The following is a 24,303-nucleotide window of genomic DNA, read 5'->3' as shown; positions in this document are numbered from 1 at the left end:
GTGAGTCACGTTGTTCCGCTATAGCTTTTTTTAATTTGTAGCCTACTTTATAATAATCTACATTCAGTTTTTTCTTTGTTTTTAACTTAATTCATAGAAAGTAGAATCAGTTGAAATGGAAAAACTATCATTTGGGCTTTCTATCATCTTTATTTCTTAAATTTTCAAAGAACACCTCTTTTTTTCGAAGTTACTACTGGAACACTGTACAGTTTTATCAGAAGTTACAACTTACAAGAAGCTATTTACACTGAAGCACTAATATCCTGAAAATTTATTATCATAATTTTGAAATATTGGGTACTTAAAGTTACATGTACACATTTTTGAAACTTTAGTTTCCATAGTAATGTACTTTCATTGTAGCAATAAAGATAACATTTTAGGTGAATGGTATTATAATGTAAGGATATTTATAGTTTATTGGTTTGTGTGTAGCCCAAAGCAGAGTAATGTGAGCACCAAATTCTCATATTCAAACCCTGTAAATAAGAGGGACTGCAAATAGAAAAATACGGGGCCCCGGAGTCTGAAAGCATCCTCATTCCACAGCAAACTCAATCATTTCTTTCCCTTTTCCTTTTTAACAGAATTTATCTGAAAGCCATAACATTCAGCTCACTGTGTTTTTTCAATTATTCTGTGAAACTATAAAAACTGCTTTTGTTCATTTAATATCAAGGGGATGCACCAAGAAATGTTCTTTCAAATCATACACTTGAGAAGCTTTACTGTTTGAAGTCATTTCAATAAGAATAGCACATCTCCTCTTAAAGAATCCGAACCATGTGGGTCACTTTGACATAGAAGCTGCCTCAGTTTCCAACCCAGGGGCAGAGACTGAGTGAAAGGGTTTTCAGACACAACATCACACCTGTGAACAGTCCTACTGAGTGTCTAGAGTTTTTTAATTGGCAGTGAGGACTCATGAATATTTCTCTGTTGCTGATATCTCTTCTTCTACTTTGTGGAACTCTTGTGAATAATGTTGACTTAGGATTTACAGCTGATAACTGATAACTGCTGTTTACTTCCTTCTAGTGGTCTGAGGAGGAAATAAGGATAATAAATCTTTTGACTTTACCCTCTGCCACTGTAAAAAAAAAAAAAGAAAGGTAAAAATAGAAGCCAAACTTAGAATCTTCAAAATGCACCTTGTATAAAATGGACAGTTTAAAGGTTTTCACAAAATTTGAATTGTTTTATCTCAATTCAAATCAGCAAATACTCACTGAATACTTAGTGCCTTTCAAACACTGTGCTAGAAGGCCAAAGTAAAAATACATTTATTAAGCTGATATATATTATACCAGACACTGTAAGTATTTGAGATATTAAAATAGTCTTACTATCTAAAAATAAGATGGTTCGTTTTGGGATTAGAGTTGTCTCTTTCACAAATAAGGAAACAGCTTTAATTTTAACATCTGTAAAATGGGTTGTATGGTGATTAAAAACATATAACATCTAATATGTTACATAGCAGGTGCTCATTTATTTGTCTAAGCAAATCAGGAGAAACAAAATTTAATACAAGGCAGATAATGCCAATGTTTTCAAGAACAATAGAGTGCAATGGGAATATAGGGGAAAGGGATTTATTTTGTCTTACAAGATACAGGAGGAGGGGGGCGGAAGATGGCGGCGTGAGTAGAGCAGCGGAAATCTCCTCCCAAAACAACATATATCTATGAAAATATAACAAAGACAACCCTTCCTAGAATAAAGACCAGAGGACACAGGACAATATCCAGACCACATCCACACCTGAGAGAACCCAGCGCCTCGTGAAGGGGGTAAGATACAAGCCCCGGCCCCGCGGGAGCCGAGCGCCCCTCCCCCCAGCTCCCGGCGGGAGAAGAGCAGGCAGAGCGGGAGGGAGACGGAGCCCAGGACTGCCGAGCACCCAGCCCCAGCCATCCGGGCCAGAGTGCAGGGCCCTCGATACTGGGAAAACAGGGCAGCAAAAACAGTGAGCAGGCACTGGAGGCTGGGCGACAGAGGACATAAGAAAAGCGCGCGACCATTTTTTTTTTTTTTTTTCTTTTTTGCTGCTTTGTTTTGGCGAGCGCTTTTTGGAAGTCTTAAAGGGACAGGGACCCCAATATTAGGGAAACAGGGCAGAAAGACCGGTGAGCAGAGGCCTGAGGCTGGCACCGGAGAATAAAGAAAAACGAACGACCACCTTTTTTTTTTTAATTAAAAATTTTTTTTTTTTTAATTAAAAAAATTTTTTTTTCTTGTTTTTTTTTGTGGTCGTTGTTTTGTTTTGGCGGGTGCTTTTTGGAAGTCTTAAAGGGGCAGGGCGGGCCACTTAATCCAGAGGTAGGGAATCCGGGATCTCTGGGCACCCTAACCCCTGGGCTGCAGGGAGCAGGGAGGCCCCTTACGGAGATAAATAGCCTCCCAGCAGCTCCTGCTCCAACGCGACTCCACCATTTTGGAGCAGCTGCCCGAGCCAGGCCACGCCCACAGCAACAGCGGAGATTAACTCCATAGCAGCCGGGCAGGAAGCAGAAGCCCTGTCTGCGCGCAGCTGCGCAGCACAAGCCACTAGAGGCCGCTGTTCTCCCAGGAGAGGAGGGCCACAAACCAACAAGAAAGGAAGTCCTTCCAGCCGTCACTCGTCCCAGCTCTGCAGACTATTCCTATCACCATGAAAAGGCAAAGCTACAGGCAGACAAAGATCACAGAGACAACACCAGAGAAGGAGACAGACCTAACCAGTCTCCCTGAAAAAGAATTCAAAATAAGAATCATAAACATGCTGACAGAGATGCAGAGAAATACGCAAGAGAAACGGGATGAAGTCTGGAGGGAGATCACAGATGCCAGAAAGGAGATCGCAGAAATGAAACAAACTCTGGAAGGGTTTATAAGCAGAATGGATAGGATGCAAGAGGCCATTGATGGAATTGAAATCAGAGAACAGGAACGCATAGAAGCTGACATAGAGAGAGACAAAAGGATCTCCAGGAATGAAACAATATTAAGAGAACTGTGTGACCAATCTAAAAGGAGCAATATCCGTATTATAGGGGTCCCAGAAGAAGAAGAGAGAGGCAAAGAGATGGAAAGTATCTTAGAAGAAATAATTGCTGAAAACTTCCCCACACTGGGGGAGGAAGTAATCAAACAGACCACGGAAATACACAGAACCCCCAACAGAAAGGATCCAAGAAGGGCAACACCAAGACACATAATAATTAAAATGGCAAAGATCAAGGACAAGGAAAGAGTGTTAAAGGCAGCTAGAGAGAAAAAGGTCACCTATAAAGGGAAACCCATCAGGCTAACGTCAGATTTCTCAACAGAAACCCTACAGGCCAGAAGAGAATGGCATGATATATTTAATACAATGAAACAGAAGGGCCTTGAACCAAGGATACTGTATCCAGCACGACTATCATTCAAATATGATGGTGGGATTAAACAATTCCCAGACAAACAAAAGCTGAGGGAATTTGCTTTCCACAAACCACCTCTACAGAACATCTTACAGGGACTGCTCTAGATGGGAGCACTCCTAGAAAGAGCACAGCACAAACCACCCAACATATGAAGAATCGAGGAGGAGGAACAAGAAGGGAGAGAAGAAAAGAATCTCCAGACAGTGTATATAACAGCTCAATAAGCGAGCTAAGTTAGGCAGTAAGATACTAAAGAGGCTAACCTTGAACCTTTGGTAACCACGAATTTAAAGCCTGCAATGGCAATAAGTACATATCTTTCAATAGTCACCCTAAATGTTAATGGGTTGAATGCACCAATCAAAAGACACAGAGTAACAGAATGGATAAAAAAGCAAGACCCATCTATATGCTGCTTACAAGAAACTCATCTCAAACCCAAAGACATGTACAGACTAAAAGTCAAGGGATGGAAAAACATATTTCAAGCAAACAACAGTGAGAAGAAAGCAGGGGTTGCAGTACTAATATCAGACAAAATAGACTTCAAAACAAAGAAAGTAACAAGAGATAAAGAAGGACATTATATAATGATAAAGGGCTCAGTCAAACAAGAGGATATAACCATTCTAAATATATATGCACCCAACACAGGAGCACCAGCATATGTGAAACAAATACTAACAGAACTAAAGGGGGATATAGACTGCAATGCATTCATTCTAGGAGACTTCAACACACCACTCACCCCAAAGGATAGATCCACTGGGCAGAAAATAAGTAAGGACACGGAAGCACTGAACAACACAGTAGAGCAGATGGACCTAATAGACATCTATAGAACTCTACATCCAAAAGCAGCGGGATATACATTCTTCTCAAGTGCACATGGAACATTCTCCAGAATAGACCACATACTAGGCCACAAAAAGAGCCTCAGAAAATTCCAAAAGATTGAAATCCTACCAACCAACTTTTCAGACCACAAAGGCATAAAACTAGAAATAAACTGTACAAAGAAAGCAAAGAGGCTCACGAACACATGGAGGCTTAACAACACGCTCCTAAATAATCAATGGATCAATGACCAAATCAAAATGGAGATCCAGCAATATATGGAAACAAATGACAACAACAACACTAAGCCCCAACTTCTGTGGGACACAGCAAAAGCAGTCTTAAGAGGAAAGTATATAGCAATCCAAGCATATTTAAAAAAGGAAGAGCAATCCCAAATGAATGGTCTAATGTCACAATTATCGAAATTGGAAAAAGAAGAACAGATGAGGCCTAAGGTCAGCAGAAGGAGGGACATAATAAAGATCAGAGAAGAAATAAATAAAATTGAGAAGAATAAAACAATAGCAAAAATCAATGAAACCAAGAGCTGGTTCTTCGAGAAAATAAACAAAATAGATAAGCCTCTAGCCAGACTTATTAAGAAGAAAAGAGAGTCAACACAAATCAACAGTATCAGAAACGAGAAAGGAAAAATCACGACGGACCCCACGGAAATGCAAAGAATTATTGGAGAATACTATGAAAACCTATATGCTAACAAGCTGGGAAACCTAGGAGAAATGGACAACTTCCTAGGAAAATATAACCTTCCAAGATTGACCCAGGAAGAAACAGAAAATCTAAACAGACCAATTACCAGCAACGAAATTGAAGAGGTAATCAAAAAACTACCAAAGAACAAAACCCCCGGGCCAGATGGATTTACCTCGGAATTTTATCAGACATACAGGGAAGACATAATACCCATTCTCCTTAAAGTTTTCCAAAAAATAGAGGAGGAGGGGATACTCCCAAACTCATTCTATGAAGCTAACATCACCCTAATACCAAAACCAGGCAAAGACCCCACCAAAAAAGAAAACTACAGACCAATATCCCTGATGAACGTAGATGCAAAAATACTCAACAAAATATTAGCAAACCGAATTCAAAAATACATCAAAAGGATCATACACCATGACCAAGTGGGATTCATTCCAGGGATGCAAGGATGGTACAACATTCGAAAGTCCATCAACATCATCCACCACATCAACAAAAAGAAAGACAAAAACCACATGATCATCTCCATAGATGCTGAAAAAGCATTTGACAAAGTTCAACATCCATTCATGTTAAAAACTCTCAGCAAAATGGGAATAGAGGGCAAGTACCTCAACATAATAAAGGCCATCTATGATAAACCCACAGCCAACATTATATTGAACAGCGAGAAGCTGAAAGCATTTCCTCTGAGATCGGGAACTAGACAGGGATGCCCACTCTCTCCACTGTTATTTAACATAGTACTGGAGGTCCTAGCCACGGCAATCAGACAAAATAAAGAAATACAAGGAATCCAGATTGGTAAAGAAGAAGTTAAACTGTCACTATTTGCAGATGACATGATACTGTACATAAAAAACCCTAAAGACTCCACCCCAAAACTACTAGAACTGATATCGGAATACAGCAAAGTTGCAGGATACAAAATCAACACACAGAAATCTGTGGCTTTCCTATATACTAACAATGAACCAACAGAGAGAGAAATCAGGAAAACAACTCCATTCACAATTGCATCAAAAAAAATAAAATACCTAGGAATAAACCTAACCAAAGAAGTGAAAGACTTATACTCTGAAAACTACAAGTCACTCTTAAGAGAAATTAAAGGGGACACTAACAGATGGAAACTCATCCCATGCTCGTGGCTAGGAAGAATTAATATCGTTAAAATGGCCATCCTGCCCAAAGCAATATACAGATTTGATGCAATCCCTATGAAACTACCAGCAACATTCTTCAATGAACTGGAACAAATAATTCAAAAATTCATATGGAAACACCAAAGACCCCGAATAGCCAAAGCAATCCTGAGAAAGAAGAATAAAGTAGGGGGGATCTCACTCCCCAACTTCAAGCTCTACTATAAAGCCATAGTAATCAAGACAATTTGGTACTGGCACAAGAGCAGAGCCACAGACCAATGGAACAGACTAGAGAATCCAGACATTAACCCAGACATATATGGTCAATTAATATTTGATAAAGGAGCCATGGACATACAATGGCGAAATGACAGTCTCTTCAACAGGTGGTGCTGGCAAAACTGGACAGCTACATGTAGGAGAATGAAACTGGACCATTGTCTAACCCCATATACAAAAGTAAACTCAAAATGGATCAAAGACCTGAATGTAAGCCATGAAACCATTAAACTCTTGGAAGAAAACATAGGCGAAAACCTCTTAGACATAAACATGAGTGACCTCTTCTTGAACATATCTCCCCGGGCAAGGAAAACAACAGCAAAAATGAGTAAGTGGGACTATATTAAGCTGAAAAGCTTCTGTACAGCAAAAGACACCATCAATAGAACAAGAAGGATCCCTACAGTATGGGAGAATATATTTGAAAATGACACATCCGATAAAGGCTTGACGTCCAGAATATATAAAGAGCTCACCCACCTCAACAAACAAAACACAAACAATCCACTTAAAAAATGGGCAGAGGAACTGAACAGACAGTTCTCCAAAAAAGAAATACAGATGGCCAACAGACACATGAATAGATGCTCCACATCGCTAATTATCAGAGAAATGCAAATTAAAACTACAATGAAATATCACCTCACACCAGTAAGGATGGCTACCATCCAAAAGACAAACAACAACAAATATTGGCGAGGCTGTGGAGAAAGGGGAACCCTCCTACACTGCTAGTGGGAATGTAAATTAGTTCAACCATTGTGGAAAGCAGTATGGAGGTTCTTCAAAATGCTCAAAATAAACTTACATTTGACCCAGGAATTCCACTCCTAGGAATTTACCCTATAATGCAGCACTCAAGCTTGAAAAAGACAGATGCACCCCTATGTTTATCACAGCACTATTTACAATAGCCAAGAATTGGAAGCAACCTAAGTGTCCATCAGTAGATGATTGGATAAAGAAGATGTGGTACATATACATAATGGAATATTACTCAGCCATAAGAAGAAAACAAATCCTACCATTTGCAACAACATGGATGGAGCTGGAGGGTATTATGCTCAGTGAAACAAGCCAAGCGGAGAAAGAGAAATACCAAATGATTTCACTTATCTGTGGAATATAAGAACAAAGGAAAAACTGAAGGAACAAAACAGCAGCAGAATCACAGAACTCAAGAATGGACTAACAGGTACCAAAGGGAAAGGGACTGGGGAGGATGGGTGGGTAGGGAGGGATAAGGGGGGGAGAAGTAGGGGGGTATTAAGATTAATATGCATGGGGGGGTAGGAGAAAAGGGAGGGCTGTACAACACAGAGAAGGCAAGTAGTGATTCTACAACATTTTGCTATGCTGATGGACAGTGACTGTAAAGGGGTTTATAGGGGAGACCTGGTATAGGGGAGAGCCTAGTAAACATAATATTCGTCATGTAAGTGTAGATTAGTGATAGCAAAAAAAAAAAAAAAAAAAAAAAAAGGGCAGTTCCTGTGTGGTAACCTCCAACGAGTTCTACACAAGGGTATAAAGGGCATATAAAAGTGTAGGCAAAGGGTCTGTTTGTGTTTATACAGAGGATCAAAGCCTAATTGGGCTACCCCGAAAATGAACTAAGATACGATATGAAAAAGAACTTCCAACATCTGCACCCTCTGGAAGACTCATGCCAGAAGATGATCATCAAAAAACCCCAACAAAGATCCACGCACTGCTACAGCTGTAGATGCACTCATCCCACCAGTTCCTGGACCTGCCATGGGAATGAGGAAGCTGGCCTGTGCATACAGTAAAACAACAAAATTGGACTGGATCTATACTGTTGGAACTCAATCAAGAATTTGGAGAAGTGCAAATTGTAGCGCTCCAAAGTCTTACAACTACAAACTATTTATTGTTAAAAGAACATATGGCATGTGAACAGTCCCCAGGAATGGGTTGTTTTAATTTGTCTGATTTCTCTCAGACTGTTCAAGTTCATTTGGACAATATCCACCATATCATAGATAAGTTTTCACAAATGCCTAAGGTGCCTAACTGGTTTTCTTGGTTTCACTGCAGATGGCTGGTAATTACAGATATGCTTTGGTTATGTAACTATACTCCTATTATGTTAATGTGTGTGTGCAATTTAAGTAGTAGCTTAAAACCTATACATGCTGAAGTTACTCTACAAGAAGATATATCAAAGAAATAATCAATCTTCCCATGTTTTCTTCCGCCTGCTACTTCTATAGCTTTTCTTCTTCCTTCCTAATTACAACCCTTAAATAGAATTCGTGCCTCATATCAAATTTACCGAGTATCATAATTCTTCCAAGTGGTAAAGATACCTCAAGACAAATGCTGGGCATAGAAGCCACAGGGCATAAATATGCAAAGAAGTAAAAAGCTAACTTTTTCAAACAATAAGGCTTCTCTCTCACTTACCAACTTCACATTTCCCTGTATGGCCCCGGAAGATGACTGGTTAGCCAGAGACGGGTAAGATTCCTCAAGGGAGGAACAACCTAAGACAGGCACAGTCGCAGGGGAGCCATCAGGTGAGAAATTGGGGATCAACAGAGGTGAGGCTTAGAACCTCACCCCCCCGCTCTGAGAGAAATCTTCTGCATACATGGATGTTTTATTGCCCTGGTCTAGCTTGGATTAACACATAGTCTACAGGCACACACCTGATCATCTACATGTGCTCTCTTACAACACTAAACTATGTTTTCTACCTTTATCTTGTATCTACCTACCACTTCAGCATTTTATTAAAAATAATAATAATAAAGAGAGAAATGTGGTATCCACATATAAATCAAGTATAAAAACCAAATGAGTATTCATATTTGAACTGACTGTTTATAGTTCATAATGCATGAGCAAAACCGAAAGTTTCTGTGATGACTGCCCTTGTGCTGTTCACTATGTAACTTATTCATTATGTAAGAATTTGTTCTACATGTAAAAACTTGTTTGTTATGCCTCAGAAGATTGGAGACTGACAAAAATTAGGCTTGGGGTGGAATAATGATTGTGCATTGAGCATTGACTCCCCTATACAGAATTTTATTGTCGTTAACAACCATTTGATCAATAAATATGAGAGATGCCCTCACAAAAAAAAAAAAAAAAAAAAAAAAAAAGGACAGACTTCCAATGGTAAAATAAATTAGTAACCGGGATGTAAGGTATAGCATAAGGAATATAGTCAAGATATTGTAACAGCCTGGTAGGGTGATAGCTGGAACCTAGAATTATGTATATAAATGTTCTACCACTGTGTTGTACACTTGAAACTCATGTAATGTAATACTGTGTGTCAACTACCCCTCAATAAAAAATAATTATTAAAAAAAAAAAAAAAAAAAAAAAAAAAAAAAGATACAGGAGAGTGGAAATTGGATTCGATACTAAAAGAAGCAAACTTTGACAACAGATATTATGAGTAAGAATATCCCAGATAGAGTATCTTGGACCTGAGCAACTAAAATGACTAGCCTGTAAAACAGTGGAGAGAACCAAGTGCTGGAAGAGCAGGTAAGAGCTGAGTCCGTTCGGGAAAGGTTTAAGTCACACATCGAGAGGGACAGCTACGTGAAGACGCCCAGCAGGCAGCTAGGAAGCGGACAGGGATAGAGTCATGAACTTGGAAGCCATCTCCGTAGAGAGGATAGCTGGAGCTATGGGAGTGAAGGAGATGAAAAGTGGTCCAAAAAAATACAGCTATAGGTCCACGCCAACCTTTGAATTTGATTTTTTGAAAATTGTTAAACCTATTGGGTACATAAGAAAGGCTCTCAGCTTCATTTGTGTCTATCTGAGTAAGAACCCTCCTAGGAGATCAGCTGAAGGAATAAGTAACCAGAAACAAAGCACAGCACCACACAAAACTAAGCCAAGGGAAAAAAGGGTAATTCTGAGAGCACAGCATCCGCCCCCCCAGTGTGTCTGTCCCCTGGCTTACTGCCTGCTACATTCAGTTCTCAGTGATGTGGGGAGCAGGTGGTTGCAGGCCATCCCAAAGAGCTTCCTCATTAAAAAGCACCTATGGCAATGGGGCTGCCCAATACTGAGCTCCCCATGGGCACAACACAGTAAGACAAAACTGGGAGCGAACAGAAGCGTTTCGTCTCTCTCCTGGTATTGTCTTCCATGTGAGAAGTGCCACTGGCCTAGTATTCCTGGCTGTGTCCTGAGGGCGGGCTTGTTCAGGAAAGAATACCTAGAAATACTTCGGCAGGAAGCTTTGCAGAAAGCTGAGGCCCCATGTTACCCAGATGGAGGGCACCGAGCATTTAGTTTGAGTTTTTTCTGCCAATTCGACCTCATTCACACCAACAGGCTACTGAGTTTTAACCTCCCTGTGTTACCAACTTACCAGGTGATCACTAGATGTCTAGATATTAAGCTTGAATCAATTAGTTAATTGCCACTGTACAAATTTAGACAATTCTATAATTTTGAATAGTCCAAGGTAAATGTTCCTGGAAATTGTGATATCAAGGTAGAGTAGTCTAAACAATTATCAGACAAAAGAATATGGGCGTGAATATTCAGTGTGGGCCATGTACAATGAAAAAGACGATAGACTTTGGAGCCCAGCTAGGTGAATTCAAACCTACCTTAGCTAATTTCTATATATATTTCCTTCAACAAGTTGACTCTAAGACTCACTTTCCTCATCTTTAAAACAGTGGTACCACTACTACATTTGAAGAGTCACTGTAAAAGTCTGAGATAACAGGTATAAAGACCACACAATACCTGGCATGTGGTAGGTGCTTAATAAATAGTATAAATAAATCACCATTATTACTATTTAACAGACCCTAAATTTAACAGATCATAAATACTGATGGTTTCTGATCATGCAGCCAGCATTTCAGAAAACAGAGCATGGCAGACACTGATCATCACCTAGCAAATACACTCCTCTCTTCCTCCAGACTTCTGGGTGTTGGGAGGGCACTCTGCCATCCCTGTGGCTGGGTGTGGTCTGGTAACTAAGTTCTAACCAATGATATTATCAGGTTTCCAAAAAGTTCCTTGAAAGGAACTGATGTGTAACTGGAAGGTGTTTTTTACCCTTCCTGACACCTGGAATTCTGGCTGAAGCCCCATCATCTACATCGGAGCGTGATGCAGTCTTGAGCATGGAACCAGTGGTGAGATGGCGAAGCAGAAACACAGGGAGCGACCGTGGTCTTCCCGTGCGTGAGGACCTGGGGGGCTTCCATATTTGCTAGACACTGGCTTAGGTGAAAGAAAAACTCCTACTTTGCTAAGCCACTGTTTTTGAGCCTCTGTTTTTAATAACCTAACACAATTCCTAACCCCTCACTTTGGATATGCCTGTATTTAAATGGTGAGTGAAGGAATTCAGAAAGAGACAGATAACTGTTGGTCAAAATGGTAGGAAGAGGTCCAAGAAAAAGCGGCATTATAGAAAAAAAGACAAGGTTTGGATAAAGGTGTGAGGCCATTGGTACCCAACATGGGATGAGGTCTGAACGATGTCGTTTTATTTGCTCGTTAGAGCACAAAGTTCTGCTGCAGCATGAGAAACAAAAAAGAGAATTACAAGCTGACAAAGCAGGTAATAAAGGTTCTTTCTTAATATCTTGGAAGAGAAGTAGTAAAGGGTCAAACATGTTTGTAAAGCTTAGACTATATTGCCACTGACAGGGAGAAGCTCCAGAACTACAGAGAAAGATGTGGCCGGAGGACTGACACTGAGGAACAGGTACATGCAAAAGGTCTGAGAGAAAAAGACACAGAAGCACAGCTGCTGGGACAAACCTCAGAATTCTAACAAAGGAAATCTTCTCCTTTGAATGATGTTTCTTAAAAAAATTAAATTGTCCTGACAAATTTTTCTCAAACCTAAGTGCTAACAACAGTAATTTTATTTCTACATGGTAAATTAAGGACCACCTTCAAACACTTGCGTTAAATTTTAAATAAGCATAACCACGCTCAGTATGTAATTTTTAAAGGAGGGAAATCACGCCTCAACAACAAACTTTATGTGGAAACATGTCAAGAAAATTGCATAATTAGCTTAAATAAAATGGGTTTTCCATATTTTTAAAATTGTCATTAACAACCAATAAACTAAAAGTAAACTAATATAACAGAAGCATGTTCATGAAATCAGATTCTCTTCAGAAATTGTCATAAATTATCTTTGAGTTCTAGTCATTTTGCACCACAACTAAAATTTTTAATGACCTATTTCTGTTTCATCTAATGGCACATATTTTATTTTGCACAAGTTATCAAAGGGATGCTGCTAATGTAAGCTTTAAACACAAACCCTACAATCTCCTTAGTACTATTTCATTCATGGGATTTATTGTATCTGCTTTGTTTCTTTCAAAAGCATAAGAAATATGTACTTGACTTTAACGAATACTTTTATTGCTAATCGTAAATATTCTAAATAGGAACATGTTCCATTTCCTATCATCTGATTCTGCACTGACCTCAAAGTACTCTTTGAATTCCATTTTGAGGGGAAAAGATAGGGACTAAAAAATCACAGGTGTGAAAAATTAATAAATTATTTTCACTTTTTTTGCCACATCTAAATAATTGTTTCTAAAGCCAAACACTTTACCTGGGGAAAAAGAAAAGATAGTACTGTATGGTACTAGGGTGTTTTTAGTAAGAGTATGGGTTTAGGAGGCAGAAAGACCTACACTTAAATTCTGACATTACCTGAATGAGTTTGGGCTGTCTAAATGACATGAAAAATGAAAGCTATCCAAATCTCTTTTTCTTCACTTATAAAATAAAAGTAACAACTACTTCCTACATTTTAGAGTTGCATGTAAGTAGCTCATGTACCCATCACATAAACCCTCAATAAACAACATCTATTTGTTAACTATATTAACTACTTATAAACATTTATTAATGTTTATTATTATTTTCTTCGCCCTCAGAAAATATGTTTTGGCAGATATTTGAATGGTTTGTTTTAATTGATAGAAAGTATTTTGTCTTCTTTTTAAGCTCTTCTTAAAACTTCCCAAGGGCATAGCAAACTGTACAAACTTTGAAATTCAAAAACCGCTTTCCTTCCCACTCTTTCTTTTGTGTTGTGTGTCCAGAAAAATCAGTTCAGGGAAATAGGAAACAGAACTATACGTAGGTACAAAGAACTTCTTGGAACTGGGCTTCTCCCACTAACCTGTTTAAGTTGGCAGTTTGGTTTTCTTTTTTAGTTCAGTTGATTTTAAGGGCTGTGCAAAAACTAATCACTTATTTCTATCTTTAGAAAAAAATATGGGAGCTTTTGGGATAAACAAAAGTAGAATTATTTCTGTCACAGTAGCCAAACGTGGGAACTAGCTACATATACATCAGCAGATGAACAAGTAAACAGAATGTGGTGCGTATAAGGGAAGAGCACTCAGTCACACCATACAACCCAGCAGCTCCACTTCTGGAAATTTACCCAAAGAAAACAAGATCACTAACTCGAGATGATATATGCCCTCTTATGTTTGTCGCAGCGTTATTTACATTAGCCAAGGTAGAGAAGCAACCTAAATGTCCATCAAGAGGTGAATGGGTAAAAAAGATGTGGTACATATACACAATGAAATATTACTCACCCTTAAAAAAAGAATGAAATCTTGTCATTTATAATAACATGGACGGACCTAGAGGGGATTATGCTAAGTGAAATAAGTTAGACAGAGAAAGACAAATACCATATAATTTCAATTATGTATGGAATCTAAAAAGCAAAACAAAACAGAAATAGACTCAGACATCTAAAACTGGTGATTGCTATTGTGGAGAGAGATGGGAAAATGGGTAAAATAGGTGAAGAAAAGAGAATTAGTTACAATATTTGATATCTTGATCTAAGTGATGGTTTCATGAAGGTACACACAAGTCAAAATGCACTGAGCTGTAGTGATTTTATCACTAATAAAGCAAGGCCATGTTTTGTTTGCTTTTGCAGAAAAACAACAAAAAATACCAAGCTGTACACTAATATTTGTGCATTTTATTGTATGTACCTCAATAAAAAATTATTAAGTTGAAAAGAAAAAAAAAAAAAGAAAAAAAAAAAGAAATGGAGGTCTGACACAAGCTACACTATAGATGACACTAGAAGCATTGTGCTAAGTGAAATAGGCCAGACATAAAAGGACAAATATTGTGTGGTTTCACTGATTTCAAATATCTAGAAAAGGTAAGTTCATGGAGACAGAAAATAGACTAGAGGCCCCCAGGGCTGGGAGTTGGGGGTGGGGAGGGCAGTAGGGATGCTGTGACTTGATGGGCAGGGAGTTACTGGGGCGGTGAGAAAGTTTTGGGATACACAGGGAGACGGCTGCTCACTGTGAATGTACTAAATGCCACTGAACTGTACACTGTAAAATGGTTAAAATGTCAACTTTGATATTATATATGTTTTACCACAATAAAAATTTTAGTAGAATATTTCCTTATGAATAGGAATTATAAACTGTAATTTAAAACTCAAACAGACCGTCATATCTAGGGGAAGGCCCATCTTCTTAAACAGAAACTAGAGGACCTGAAATCTGACGGCAGTAGGTCACCTCCCTGCCAGGCCGGGCTTTCAGTTCTTCCTGTGTCAGTTTACAGGTTCTGCACAGTCACCGTCAAAGTCATACGTGGGTTTTTCTTCAAAGCTGAAAAACGGTGTTTTCTTGGTCATGTTTTGAATTCTGGAAAAATAAACAGTTAAATAAAGGCCTTTGTTTAACTGTCGGAAAGACTGACTAGGAAAAAAATCTGGTTCAATCAGAACTTCATACAATTTACTAATAAATGCTAAATAGATCAAACAGTTAAATATAAAAACAAAGTCATAAAAAAATATATGACTTTATTTTGTAGCAGGGAAAGAATGTATAAACCTCAAAATAGCAGGAGAAACCACATGAAAGATAATCAGCTCCCACTCCCCTGCCCTTGCATGAGCACACACACAGGAGTACCATTTATTTCAAGACCTCAAAAAGCATCAGAAGCAAAATTAACTATAGTAATCTCCCCTAATCTTCTGGGAATATGTTCTAAGACCCCCGTGGGATGCCTGAAACCACAGATAGTACTGAACCCTACAAATACTGTTTTTTCCTAAATAAACATACCTGTGATAAAGTTTGATCTGTAAGTTAGTCATAGTGAGAGTTTAACAACAATAACTAATAATAAAATAGAACAACAATATAACATGATAAAAGTTATGGGAATGTGGCCTCTTTTTCTCCCTCTCTCTCAAAATATTTTATTGGACTGTATTCACCTTTCTTTTCTCCTTCTTCCTATAATGACATGAGATGATAAAACACCCAGGTGATGAGATGAAGTGACGTGAATGGCGGGGGCCCTGTGATGAAGTGTCAGGCTCCCACTGACCTCTGACTATACGTCTGAAGAAGGACCATCTGCTTCTGGACTGTGACTGAAGGTAGGTAACTGAAACTGTGGCCAATGAAACGCGGATAAGGGGAGGCTACTGTAACTGGGGAAACATTTAAGAGAAACATTTCAAACAAAGCTCTGGTATTCTTAAATACAAAGAGCTTTCACACATCAATAAGAATCAAAACCCTAATAGGAAAACAAGCAAAGGCTGTGAAAAACAGTTCATGAAGAAATATAATTGACCGATGTAAAGAAACAAAAATACCCAATCTCATTATTCATAAAAGTAATTTAAAAATCAATAATCACCATTTTTATAGGAATAACAACAGACTGGTTTAAAACTAGAAAAGCTGATGATAAAGTTCACATAGAAAAATAAGCATGCAAGAATTAGCCTGCACACTTTTGAAAAAGAAGAGTGATGGGATAGGTGTGGGACAAGCAGCCCTGCAATAATTAGGTTCCAGGGCATGAATAGATGGTCATCGCTGTGCAGAGCTCAAGTCCCCAAGCAGACTTACTACAATGGGGGGGATTTAGGATGTGGTAATGGCACCATTTCACATAAGTAATGAAAAGATGGGCTGATAATAAATTTTGTTTGCCACTGGATAGCTATCCTGAGAAAAAATTTAATTGGCTTCTGACTTTATTTTAGAAGATAATAAAATGTAAGTAGATTAAGCATTTAAATGGGAAAAATAAAAAATAAAGCTGCTAGAAGAAAACGACAGTAGCTGCTTTTAGTACTATTGTTTGTAGAGTCTGGGTCCTGGAAGATGGCGTGGCAGATACAGTTTTTAAAAGATGGTCACAGCAGGAGCTCCTGTCCCACATTCTTCTCTTACCATGTGATCGTGACTCTCTTCTCTCATCACCGGGCTCTGACTTCTTAAGCTAGATCATAGGATACCATGCACCTCTTCCTTCCTCTCTTGGGTCCCAGTCACCATGCTGAAGAAAAACCAAAGCAAGTCCCACGGGGAGGAACCACCACCCAGCTCACAGCCTTGGCTGGGCTCCCCACCAACAGCCAAGACCAGCTGGACAGTCATATGAGTGACCCGCCTTGGGAGTGGATCTTCCAGCCCCCACTTGAGTCACCCCAGTGATGCCACGTAAAGCAGAGAAGAGCCATCCCTGTGGAGTCCCGGCCAAATGACTCTTCTGCAGCCACTGAGTTTGAGGTGGTTTACTGAACTGCAGCTGATAATTAAAACAAATGGGTTAAATGCATTTTGCCTTCACCAACAGGAATTAGGCCACCCTCTTGAGAAGAAATATCTCTTCTTAAAGAAATATGAATGCATTTGAAGAACATTATACTTATTTGTTTTTTAAAAAGAAAGCTTAATGTACACTGATGTCAAAATAAAGCAAAATAATAAGGCACACAAAAGTGATAATACATAAATTGCCAAAGGATGCTCTTTACCAGAGCCACAAAAATTGCATTCAAATAATCACAATTCAAGATCTCCAAGTTAATATTGTTAAGTGCAAAAAGCAACGTATGAAAAAAAAGAGGGAAAATGAAAACACACTTGCACAAGGAAATGATTGAAGGATACCTGACACACTAGCAAGTGGTTGCCTACCAGGAACTGGTAGGGAAGGAGGCGGACGGACAGGAGTGGCTGCAAGACTTCTCAACAGGTATCTCTTGATACAGTTTTAGTTTAGAACTGTGAGAATCTATTATGTATTCTAATAAACAAAATATTTAAAAAATAACGTTAGTAAACATTTTAAACAGTCTATCAATAGATCTGAAAAGCCAATATTAAAAATATTAAGATAAACATAAAAAATATTCTATCCAACTTGTTTTTTTACTTTTTGAGAACAAAACTATCCACAACTCACGTGTTGCAGAGGTAGTCATACCTCTGGCATCTTTTCTATTATTTACAGTGCTAAAATTATAAAAATAGATAATTTCCTATTTTTAAGCACAAAATACAAGAATTCCAAACATTAGGCCATAAAAGCAACTTGACCTACCTGTGGCGCGGTCACACATTATTAAAATCAGTGTAATAGTTACGAGTTTGAGCTCTGTAATCACACTGACTAGATATGAATGTGGTCTCCACCACTGTGTATCTTGGGGAAGTTACCTGATTTCTCCAAGTCTCAACTTTCCCTTCTGTAAAACAGTTATAAGTGGCTTAGCACAATCCTTAGCAGGTAGTGAACGCTCAGTAACTGCTATTAGAAAACAGTTGTTCTCATCCACACTTCCGTATCCCAGGACCCAAATGAAGTATGACAGACATTTTCAATTCGTCAAGTAATCTTCCTTTCTACTTAGAAGTGACTAATTCTTAAAAGTTTTTTATTTAATAGATTACAGATTATAGTGCTGTAAATAATTTATAGTTCTAAAAAAGTTACAGTATAATAGATAACATATAAGGAGTTAAGAAATAACTCCTTAGAAAGAGAAGGTAGCATTTTTAAATAATGGCAGTGTCAAACCCAAATCCTAGGGATTGTGAAAAAGTTCTGGCGGTGGTCTCCATGCTTTCCTCACAGCAAGGAAAATGAAGCTATGCGCAGGGTATTGGGGGAGTCAGATACTGTGCTTTTGAGGTGGTTTTGCTTCCTGTCAACCCAAGAATTCCTGTCCCACCCAGCTCCCATTTAGAGTCAGTGCTCTATAGTAAATAATTTGAGTGGCCTCTGTTCCTGGTTCTGGGAGGCAACCTCTAAATTCTTGGAATTTCCTAAGGGACAGGAATGTTTTGTTATTCTCTTTGTTAAACCATCTAGGTGGGCCACTAGACGGGAGCAGCCTTGCTGGAAAGCTCAACCATACAGTTAAGAGTTGGGTCTCTGAGCCGAGTGGTATCAGTCCAAGCTCCTGGGAGGGGCGGGGACTGCAGACTGAACCGATCACATTCAATCAGTCATGCCTACGTAATGAAATCCCACTGACAACTCCTGACCCGAAGCTCAGGTAAGCTTCCCGGCTGGTAAGGCACGCTGATGTACCAGGAGGGTCATGCATCCTGATTCCACGCCAGACCGCCTGGAAAGCTTGCCCTTGACCTCACCTCCTCTTTTGTCTGGTTTTGATCTGTATCCTTTTTGCTATAGAGAAGGTAGCATAGAGTTAAAAGCGTAACTCTAAGTATAGCTTTTCCTGAGTTCTGTGAGTCATTCTAGTGAATTATCAAGCCTGGGGAGGTAGTGGGAGCCCCGGAATTTGCCACAAGCATAGGTGGCCTGGGGACCTGAGCTGAGGCTGGTGTCTGAAAGTGAGCCAGTCTCTAGAGGACTAAGCCCTTAACCTCTGAAGTCTGGCCCCACTCCAGGTAGCTAGGGTCAGAGTCACAGGGCAGCTGACCCCAAGAGAAATGTGCCTGGGATCTGTGAGTCCTAAGGGAAGCAGCTACCGTGTTTTCACGCTCGGGCAGGCGGGGAGGGTGCCTTGCACTGCGGGGCTCAGGCATGCACCTCCTGTGTCCTGGCTTGCCGTGCTGGTGTGGGGCACCACCCAGTCTGAGCTCCTCCTGCTCCTGCCAGCTTTCTTTCAACTTGTCTGAGTCACAGGCCAAAGATACGTGCAGTTCTACAGCCAAGAGCGTCAGCTCCACCTACAGCTTCAGGCCACCACGTCCTGCACGGTGGAGCCATGAGAGACAGACGCAGGCTGCGTTTTCTTTCCCCTGGTCCTATCCAGGGCTCCCTCCCACCTGCTGGGCTGGCTAACTTCAGATGACTTCAGGCCCAACACCAAATGCAGGGCAACAGGTCGGGCCACCAACAGCCACAGCTGCCCGGTGACCCTTCCTCTGCCCCACTCCTAGTTCCACCTCTCTCATTTCACCTTGACTACGACAGTTGTTTCTGCCTATCCACCAACAGAAAATTATAAATTTAAATGCGGTTGCTGAGAATTTGAAGCAAAGCACTACAGGCATAGACATAGTGGGACACTAGGGTTCTAAATGCTGACTTCACGCTAGAATCTTTGAAAACATACTGATACCGCTCTCATCCCCTGGACTGCAGGAGAGTTTAGGCACTAAATTGTTTTTTGAAAGGCTCCTAGGAGATTCTAGTATGCCTCCAAAAATGCAGCACTAGAAGGACGAAAAATAACAAAGAAAGGGTGGTCCGGCTTATAAACATACTCACACGAGGAAGTGTAAGAGGAATAAATCAAAACATCTTAATATGAGGCATTCCTAAGATCAAGTGACATAAAAGTATTAAAAATTAACCAACAAAGACATAGCAGGCAAATATTAACAAAATTAAAGATGTGAATTACTAATATAAAACAAATAGAAGTCAAGGTTAGTAGCATGAAAACAGGTCAAAGATATTTACACTGGCAGGAGTCATAGTACGTGGTGGAGAAACGTCCTACTTCCCTTGGAAGGAACATAGCTTCAGGACGTATATGGACTAGGATATATCACTCAGAGAAAATGGCAAAAACTAAAATAACCTCTCTCAGAATGAAGAGATTCAGAAGAGAAAAATATATAGGATTTGAAACATAACAGGCCTTACCTACCATATTAGAAGCACGTTTAACTCCTTTTATTGGCTTAACTTGTGTTCTCTGTTCCTCCTGTAATAAACGCCAATGTCTCTGACACACTGCAGGCCAGAGACGAGTCAGCAGCTCCTGAATGTTCACTCACTCTTGCTTACTTAAGTTGTTCCAAACCTGCTTACACCAGTTCCTATTAGTATAAGTTATTAATTTAAATACATATAAGCCAATGAAATATGAATGTGAAAAATGCCCACGAATGAGAAAAACAGTAGCTGTTTCTGAACAAGTTGAATACTTTGTAAAGTTTCAGTAAAAATAAATCCTTACAAAAATGTGCTGTCAGATTATGTTGAGGACAACTGTAAACAAATTTTGGATGTGTGCCCTAGAAAACTTGAATACTCCACATGTTCTCCACATTCACATTCCACTGTAAATAAACCCCAACTAGAAATCATGGGCCGTGAAGTCCAGTACTGATTCATGCAAGAAAACCCCAGTGTTTTGCACCCCTAGACTTAAGGAAAAGGCCTTGACCCTGCAGGCATCGCCCATGTGGACAGAGCTCGCAGGCAGAGGGTCAGTGGAGGACGACGGCCGTGGGCCCCGGGTTCCTCGGGAACTCGAGCGGCGCGCTTGGGCCACGGGCGCCGTCCTGCTGGTTCACTGCCGGGCAACCGAGGGAAGTCCTGGGATCACCCGGCTAGCGATCTGGTTTGTCTCTCTACAGACTTTTATCACATAGGCCACATGCTGTGTCGACAAGGATATAAAACGAGAAGTTATAGTAGAAGACTGGACAAAAGTCATTTAGACATAAAAAGCATGTAATTGAGGTGAGAAAAATCAAACCTAAAAGTAGACCATTTAAAATGAAAAACTGTGAGCGCATTATATACCCACACCCATGATTATCTTTCACTTCAAGTTAAGATGGAGTAACAAGGATTCGATTTCCCTCCTGCCTGAAAAAACCCATATGCAAACCAATGCAGCCTGACACTGGACATCAGGTACCAAGGACAGCAATCCCAGAGACATGGGCAGCAAACAAGGCGAGCCCCATGGTTGCCTCAGCTTGCTGCCTTTAGGGGGTTTTCAGGCTGCAGCCCTGGGGGGTGGGGGGAGGGAAGAAAAGGCAAAACCCTGCAAACTGAGCTGCGGAAATAAACCTGAGGGTCCAGGGAAACCAAGGCAGCTAGAATGCCAGCACACATGCTGAAGAGGATGCAGGTGCACAGGGAGCCAACCTGGAAGTCTGGTTTCCTCCAGGAGTCATGAGAGTACCGACCAGCACACAGGTTTGAAGAAAGTACCCAAAACAGGAAAGAACTGCCCCAAAGAATCAGAGGGAATACCACACAGCACTCAGGACCAGGAACACTGTGTTCCCACCGACCAGACTGAAAAAACTTCACAACATGAGGCGCCTATGAGTATTCGAGAGAGTCTTGCCTCAGCAATGGGGTGAATTAATCCTGGACTAAATATTTCTCCAAACCTGCCAAACAAATCTTAAAATCATGTCCTGAATGGATACAACTGTTTGCAAGTATCTGTGTACTAGAAGAACATTCAATACAAAATACCAAGCATCCACTAAGGTAAAAGTCACAACGCCTAGCATCCAATCTAAATGACAAGGCACACAAAGCAGCAGGACGATATATCCAATACAGTGACCCTGTAGAAACCCACTCAGAACTGACGAACATTTTATGATTAGCAAAGAAATTAAAAATGACTATAACTTTATTCCCTATGTAGAAAATTTAAGAAAGTGAAGATATAAAAATGATTCAAATCCTGTGGTAATTAATTCAATGGGGGGAAATCCTTCCACAGTGTATACTGTGTATCAAATTATTACGTAATATAGTTTAAATAGCTTTAGTCAATTGTACCTCAATAAAGCTGAAAAAAGGAAATGATCAGAAAGAAGAGATTCATATCAAACTTGTAGAGAGAAAAACTACAACAGCTAAGACAAAGGTTATATTAGAATTAATTGCTAATGAGACACTGCAGGAAAAGACATGAAGACACAGCAATAGAACCACCCAAAATGAAACAGAGAAAAAAATACTAAACAGCACACCAGTGAGCCATGGGACATCAAGCCGACTTGTACGTATAATTGGGGTTTCTGAAGAAAAGTGGGGACAGAAAATTCTTTTGAATGGCCAAAATATTTCCGTATTTGGTGAAAACCATAAACCCAGAGACCCATGCAGCTCAATGAACCCAAGCAAAAGGAACATGAAGAAAACTACATTAAGGCACATTATAATCAGATTGATCAAAACTAGCCAGGGAAAAATGACACATTAAGTTTATGACAGAATTCTTATAGGAAAAAATACAATCAGAAAGTAGAGCCTCATTTTTTTGAAGTATTAAAAGAAAAAAAAACACATCAACTTAGAATTCTATACCCAGCGAAAAAATGTTATTTCAAAAACAAATGTGGCTTTTTCAAATATTACAAAAGATGACATTACCAAGCAAGCCTGCAGTCTAAGAAATGCCAGATCCTCTTCAAGCAGAATACCAGATGGATACATGGATCCACACAAAGAGGGAGAGTTCCTGAAATCATAACTGCTGGAAAATAAGGTAAGATCTTTTTCTTATTTAAATCTCCTTTAAAAAGAATCTTTATTTTAAAATGCCGTGTGGGGCTTATACATATATATAAATATAAAATACATAAATATAAAATGTCTAACAGCACAGCCTCTAGGCAAGTCTGACCAGGGTGTGGAGGGAAAGTAAAATACATCAGAAACTAACACTGGACTAGATATAGTATTATAAAAATTATAAGAAATACTATGTACAAACCTGTATCAGTTATTTTGGAAAGACAGAGAAAATGGTTGATTTTTTAGAAAGGTATTATCCAAACTGACTCCTAAGAAAACCTAAATAAATCAATAACCATAAAGGAAATTGCAAAGTCAAAGAGGTACTTCTAAGACCCAGGCAGTTTTATATAAATGATCTTCAAGAAGTCTTAAAGAAACAGATAATCCCTAAGAATTCCATTTTTTTTCAAGGTATAGAAAGAGGTAAGCTTACCAGTTCACTTTACAAAACTAGCAGAACCAATAATTTCAAAAGCAAACTAATAAACAATTTTTAAAAGAAAACCCCATTAATACAGATGCAAATGTCTTAAAAATTTGAAGGAGAACCAAGATGGCGGCGTGAGTAGAGCAGCGGAAATCTCCTCCCAAAACCACATATATCTATGAAAATATAACAAAGACAACTCTTCCTAGAATAAAGACCAGAGGACACAGGACAATATCCAGACCACATCCGCACCTGAGAGAACCCAGCGCCTCGCGAAGGGGGTGAGATACAAGCCCCGGCCCCGCGGGAGCCGAGCGCCCCTCCCCCCAGCTCCCGGCGGGAGAAGAGCAGGCAGAGCGGGAGGGAGACGGAGCCCAGGGCTGCCGAGCACCCAGCCCCTGCCATCCAGGCCAGAGTGCAGACACAGTGCGTGCCCAGGGGGCCCTGGATGCTAGGGAAACAGGGCAGCAAGAACGGTAAGCGGGTGCCTGAGGCCAGTGCCCTGGGGACAAAGAAAAGCGAGTGCTTCTTGGAAGTCTTAAAGGGACAGGGACCCCACAGATGGACGGAAGCACCCTGGGACATTTAGCCCAGTGGCTGCGAACCTCAGGGAGCTCTGGGTGCCCAAACCCCCAGCAGCGCAGCTCGGAGGACCCTCACCATGATAAACAGCCTCCCGCCTGTTCCCCCACCGACGCGGCTCTGCCATATAGGAGCAGCAGCCTGAGACAGGCCATGCCCACAGCATCTGCAGAGCTAAATAAACTCCATAGTGGCAGGGCAAGATCAGAAGCCCCGTCTGCGCGCAGCTGCCCAGCACAAGCCGCTAGAGGCCGCTGTTCTCCCAGGAGAGGAGTGCCACAAACCAACAAGAAGGGACATTCTCTTACCC

At 40.1% G+C, this 24,303-nt stretch overlaps 1 long non-coding RNA gene across 7 annotated transcripts; it reads right to left on the bottom strand.

Annotated features, from left to right (window-relative positions):
* Positions 1–887: 887 nt before the first annotated feature.
* LOC118929599 (uncharacterized) lies at positions 888–22,793 on the bottom strand. Of its 7 annotated transcripts, none has more exons than XR_008993196.1 (6): positions 20,345–22,793; positions 17,389–17,524; positions 16,666–17,023; positions 15,693–15,911; positions 14,955–15,108; positions 888–1,093 (listed from the first exon to the last, which is right to left on the bottom strand). It is a non-coding gene; the product is annotated as an uncharacterized LOC118929599 (long non-coding RNA). The 7 variants fall into 7 exon arrangements; XR_008993193.1 differs by having other exon boundaries at positions 16,568–17,023; positions 20,349–22,793; XR_008993197.1 differs by having other exon boundaries at positions 15,693–15,871; positions 16,568–17,023; positions 20,349–22,793.
* Between the last annotated feature and the right edge of the window lie 1,510 nt (positions 22,794–24,303).

Source organism: Manis pentadactyla, chromosome 13, assembly GCF_030020395.1.
Source record: "Manis pentadactyla isolate mManPen7 chromosome 13, mManPen7.hap1, whole genome shotgun sequence".
Classification (NCBI taxonomy): Eukaryota; Metazoa; Chordata; class Mammalia; order Pholidota; family Manidae; genus Manis; species Manis pentadactyla.
Note: the sequence above shows the minus strand (reverse complement) of the source record. Positions and strands in the feature narration are given on the sequence as shown.